Below are 6,245 nucleotides of genomic sequence, written 5' to 3'. Positions count from 1 at the left end.
TAAGTATCAGTTTTATTTGGAGTTTTCATTTTTAGTGAGCTATGTAACATTTACTTTAAGAAAAGCGAAAGTTTAATGAGTTTAAGTCGAGAATAAAACTTACTTAAAACAAAACAATCAATAAAAGAAAGTTTGCAAAATCACAATCGATTCTAGAGAAACTTATGTAAGGGGGCGAACAAAACGACAGATGAGATGATAGGTATGTATCTAAATGATTATGAAGTCTACTACAGAGCTCCGGTGAAAGGATAGCTATCTATATAATTGCATTCATTCAATTTTAGCTTAATAGCACCTTCAATCGTCCTAGATATCAATACTCATTAATAGTATTTTTGTATGGTAACTTAATAATCTACAGCAATAGAAAACTATCAATGGTTAGAATGGAATCACATTTGAAAATAATTATAAATTTGTTTTGTTTGAAATATTATTTCTATTTTGAAAGTTTTTTATAGTTTGTATAATTTTTGTTAAAGAGACAACTATGTTTCCCATGAAATCTAGTCAATTTTGATATTCATGATGGTTCTGGTGTCTATTGATAGTTGTTCGTAGAATTTTAAAACTATCGATGAATATTTCGACACTTGACGCCAAGACCTAAAGAAAATATGCCTAATAAGTTATACGTATGGGTATGAGTATATAGAAGAATTATCGCTTGTCTTATAATCGAAATAAGTTTGGATATCATTTAGCCTAAGAACAGCAGTATTCACACGAGTTCAAGAACGTTTTCAATATTCTTAAAAGAGTCACACAGGTAGGGAAAATAGTGGATTAAATTTGAAGAAGAACTTTAGCAGATCGGTTATTACAGGTGTGTGCGCTCTAATTTCTCCCAGTGCATTGCCTCCCTAATTATGCCCAATTTAAAAAGGGTTAATTAAGGCACAATACGCAATAACAGCAGACAAAATGTTCCATACTCGTACGACTGCGGGGCGTTATTAATATGCGACATTTCTGATATCTTTTTGTCGCTGCTCCTGCAGCTCCTTCTGCTCCTTCTGCTGCTGCTCCTACCATTCGAACTCATAAGGCTGTTGAGTGCACAAAATATATACAATAATTACATACAGCATTTGTCATAACACCAGATATGGACATGCGATCGGATCCGGGCGCGAATGGAGACGAAGGCGACCAAACTATGCGACAAATGTACGCAAAAAATTGTAAATATCATCATTGTCCACATCAGGACGAGCATACCGCGGCACAAATGATGGGCATTTTATAAATAAAACAAAATCATAAATGCTGCACAGAGCAGGGTTGGGCATGGCAGGGCTGGGCTGGACCGGGCTGGGCTGGACTGGACTCAGTATACTTGTACAAGGACAAGCGACAAAGGACAGTCCGACACGTATTGTCGGGCGTTTTGGGTGCCATAAAATAATTGCTGGGTCTGGAGCACGGGTAGGTAGCCATTTCGCATTGGAATTCGGAGCATTGTGTCATATTTAATACAGAAATTTTAATTAAACATAATTTGTAAGGACTGCACGTTGCTGGCGATCCGAGACCCAGTTGGCGCGCAGATTTCTGACCAGATACGCGTCTCTGTTAACTGAATAGAGTAATTTATGACGGTTTATGGCTTGTCTAGCAAGCCTCAACTATTTCTTTGATGCCATCGACTTCATAACCGATTCTATGAATGTTGTCAGACATTTAAAGAACACTAATGTGGTGGCTTAATTCAATTTCAATTAGTAACTGAAGCGTTTTGTTAAATAAATCACATAGTTTTGAAATACACGAAGTACGAAAGTGGGAAGAGAAAGAAGTTTAAATACATTTCAACTGGGCTTCAATAAATCGTCTGAATAAACATAAAGGTTATTTATATTTAAAGTTCAACTGAAATGCTTTGCATTATACAAGTACTTGTATATAAATAGCTTAGGCTCCAGTCAGACACACAAATAGTTTTTAAACAAGTTGGTAAGGTTTTTAGCGTAGTTAAGAAAGGAGAGTTTTCTATTAAAACAGCTTTTACAAATTAAAGTAATAAATTATTAAATTAAATTAAATTATTAGCCAATTTAAACGCATTTTTAGACTGATTAAAACAATTAAAAATTATTTTCTTATGCGATAAAGCTATGGAGTTTACAAACCACTGTGGAGAGCAGAAAACTGCTAGACCAACAAAATAGTCCCTTACTAAATAGTCACTCCATAATTTGATTAAGAAATTGTATAACTTATTAACTTGCAACGTGCTCGTGCTTGCTGAAGGAACTCCATTAATATATGTATCTACTTGTATAGTATAACTGAACTAAGACATCTCATTTGTGAATTGGATAGGAATGTCTTACAACTATTTTTTATGAGTTTTCTTTTTAGGAGCTTTCAGTCCTGGAAAAGTTTCAGTTTCAGTTTATCGGAGAATTTGTTGACTGAAAGTTTATTTAAATATTTTGCAACTCATTGAGTAGTTACATACATACTCGTATGTATGTATGTATGTATATTCTGCCATTTATGATTCTAGTCAGAACACGGAGCGTAAATAAGCTCCTTAAAACAAGATCTGGCAACGCTTAAAATTGTATTGGAGTTTCACTTCCAGTCGTTCCTCCAAATAAACAAAAAATAATGTAAGTCACAACCAGCTGCTTGCAAATGACGATTTAAATCAAACATTATTAATAAACTCAAGCATATCCTGCGTGTGCAGGATATATATTTATAGTCGCAAGGATACGCCTGCTCTTAATTGCATTTGCAAAAGGAAAAAATAATAATATAACTATTAAATGTATTCATTATGCACTCTTCAAATATTTGTGCAGGCACTTAAATTCTTGAGAAACCTTCTTATTATACTTAAGCGAATTAAATTCGAAAATCATATTGGGAAGTTTCCACCACTGACAATGTGGTTTATATAGTGACTTGACATTGCACTGACAATTCTCGTAAGCTCCAATGCCCATCATAACAATAACCACAAAAGCTGACCCCTTGACTTGACTATTCTGCCAACTCTCTCTCGATTAGATGCCGAACGTGAACTCGTATCGTCACACGCTTTCCCTAAGCCGCTGTTCCCAACGTACTATTTGTTGAGCGTCTTAAACTCCTAAATTACAATAAACGTGTAATCGTAATGTGTGCTTATGAACATAATCTTCAGGTGATTTCACATGAATTAGCGATGCTAAATGTCAAACCAAAACGATATCAGTGCAGTTTCAAAGCCCATGCTGGCACCGTGGCGACGACGACGATCGAGGTGGTCGCTAGAGAGAAAGAGAGAGAGAGAGAGAGAGCGAGAAAGGGAGAGACTTGAACCCGTTCAGCGGCTGCTGCGGCTGCTGTTGGGGACCGGCATCAATAAAAATCCAATCCCTGGTTCGAGAGGCGATCGCTGCGATTGATTCAAATGTGCATGCGAACGCATTTCGAAATGCTAAACACATAAACTTAAGAGTTGACTCAGCTATGGACGGGATTGTGGTTGTGAATGTGGATTTGAATGTGCGGATGATATTTGCACTTGTTCTGGCAGCCGTGTGGGGCATAAAAATTTGCATATTTGGACATTTGGACAGGCTGGGCCACTCCAAGCCAAGCCAAGCCATGCCAAGCGAGGCTAGGCCAGAGCAAGCCAGACCAGGACAAGCATTTTGTTTCTGTGTGCTGATAAACTGGGTTGTCTAGTGGCTGGTTTAATTTCACACGGAGCTGGCGGATCTGGCGGAGCTGGCCCACCTGCGCGGCCTCAGAGAGAGATTCTGTGGTTCATTATATGACTGTACGATTTTACGACATACTTTGTGGCTATTTATGCGGTGCAACCACTTGGGTGGTATATCGAGCACCATTAGCCGCCAACCCCCGCCACTCATTAGGCGCTGCTGTTTTACATCGCGTCGGGTGGCTATAAATGTTTTGATTTGTGGCCAGCCAGCCTCAACTGGAGTATCGGAGCTTTTTGTGGTTGTGTGCTTGCGGTTGTGGTTGTGGACTAGGACTGCGATTGTGGCGATGTTTGTGGTAGTCAGTGGGCCGTTTTCATTTGACATTTTTATTGGCCATCAAAATGGAATTTTCGCATGCCGCATCAAAATTAGCTGCACTTGCACAGTTCAACTGACCTCCAGTTGACCTTTGACTCACTTCCAGTGTTCGTCAGACAGCAGCCCATCTTGTGAAAGCGATCGTGGCAAATTGAAAACCCAAACGTTTTCCTAATGCCATTGTGTGTGCGGCTGGCCGGCCACAACAAATCGGGGTGTAACTGCTGCCAACTGAACCACTGAACAGCAACCAGCAACAGAATGTGGAACAAGTTCAATCAAAGTGCCCTTAGGGTGGCCAGACTGCCTCTGCCTCTGTCTCTGCCTGGTTTGCCAGCCCAGCTATCAATCCGCGCCACCGCGCCATCGATCGTTTGCAACCGCACCCGTCGCGATTTTGCAGCCACATTGTTTGATATTTGGCAGGCATGTGGGTGTGGGTGTTGTTGTGGATGTGTATGTAAGTGTGTGTGTGTGTGTCTGTCTGTGTATGTGTGAGTGTGTTTGTGTGGATCGCAAAGTCCCAGCAGCACAAAAGTCGAATAAAGAAATTGTATTAAAAATGCAATACATTATTCGAAAACGTTACCTTTTCGATCAGCTGCAGCGGATCTTTAATACACTGACAGAAAAGTGGAGAGCATCTGCAATGGCACTTTCTATTTAAAGTGTCAATCTATAATAATAAAGAATGAATCAAATCCAAATCCTTACTTATGACAAGAATTGTAATAAACAGGGGCTGTAATCATTTCAAGTGTTATAATACAAATTACAAAATAATACTTATATAAATAATATCTTTTAATGTTATTTATTCTCTTTTAAATTATAGATAGATAATCCTAAAGGAAGAATATTGGTATCATCCTCGTTTTCTCAAGGCAAAAAATGGCGAATTTTCCATAAAAAAAACAACAAAATTATTATTTTTTGCAGCCCCTGATATTAAACAATAATGTAGAAACAAATTTCTACAATTACCTACAACTCTATTCAGCAACTACTGAGAGAATCACTGCATAGCCAGTCGGATTCCCTCACTCGGTCGAAGTCTATTTATTTAACATATTTGGCTTAATTTTCTTTTTAATTGAAATTAATAAAATGTTTTTTTTTCCCCCTTTTTGACTGAATTTTTGTTGGGCTTCTGTGAATCGGAGCATAGCTAGGCGGAGAGCAAATACTTACTATATAATCCCCCTTCATCATTTTATTGTACAATGTTTTTCTACATATTAACTGTTTATCGTCAAAAAAAATAAAACAAGCAAGTGCGGCATTAAGTCTCCCTCCTTCTAAATGCCTTTCCTGGTCTCACAAGTTTGAATTAATTAATTGCATTTAGTATACAATTACTTATTTATTAGTTAAAAGCCGCTTTGGCTAAACAATTTCATTAAATTTTGAATATCTATTGAAATTAGAGAGCGGGCTATAAAAGATGATAAGATGATACTTTCAGACTAGAGATGTTCAGCCCGACTGGAATATCAAAATAAGCATACTTGAAGATCAGATGCGCTCTTACCATTACCAGGCGTTCAAATTATTGACATTAAAAACAATGGTTGCCTGAGACGACAAATATATTGCGTCAATTTTGAAGAATAAATTCAATAATGCAGTACTGATACTAAACGGTTAAAATTTATGCTTCGAAATTTGAAAAAATTGATTGAAATACGGATTTTATTTTAGGTTTTTTTTCCATCATAATAATAGATCTAACATTTTACAATTTAGGTTTTTTTTTCAACATAATAATAGGTTTTTTTTTTCAACATAATAATAGGTCTAAAATTTTACATTAGATATATTCAAAGGCATTTTTTTGACTCATTCGAGGTAGGTCCTGTTTCTGTTATTAACATGGTTTCAATGCTGAAGTCCCTTGATATACAAGTATATAATTTTTGCTATGTTTGACTGTGTGTGTGTGTGTGTGTATGTGTGTTGGCCAACTGGGCTGTCTCTTGGGCTTATCTGCTTGTCATGGCGGCCAACTGCAGTAAAATGAAATCAAAGCACCCACTAAAGTCGCACACACTCGCCAACTCACCGCCAACTCTGTGCCAACCTCTTTAGCCAATCTGCTGATGCTGATCGTGAGCAAAAAATTCCGAGGTTTGTCAGCTCGTTGGCCTTTTGGTCACCTGCGTTTAATTTGCCCCCACTACGATGCCATGAGATGATGGC

Source organism: Scaptodrosophila lebanonensis, unplaced genomic scaffold (assembly GCF_003285725.1).
Source record: "Scaptodrosophila lebanonensis strain 11010-0011.00,11010-0021.00 unplaced genomic scaffold, SlebRS2 tig00000001-arrow-pilon, whole genome shotgun sequence".
NCBI classification, from domain to species: Eukaryota; Metazoa; Arthropoda; class Insecta; order Diptera; family Drosophilidae; genus Scaptodrosophila; species Scaptodrosophila lebanonensis.
Note: the sequence above shows the minus strand (reverse complement) of the source record.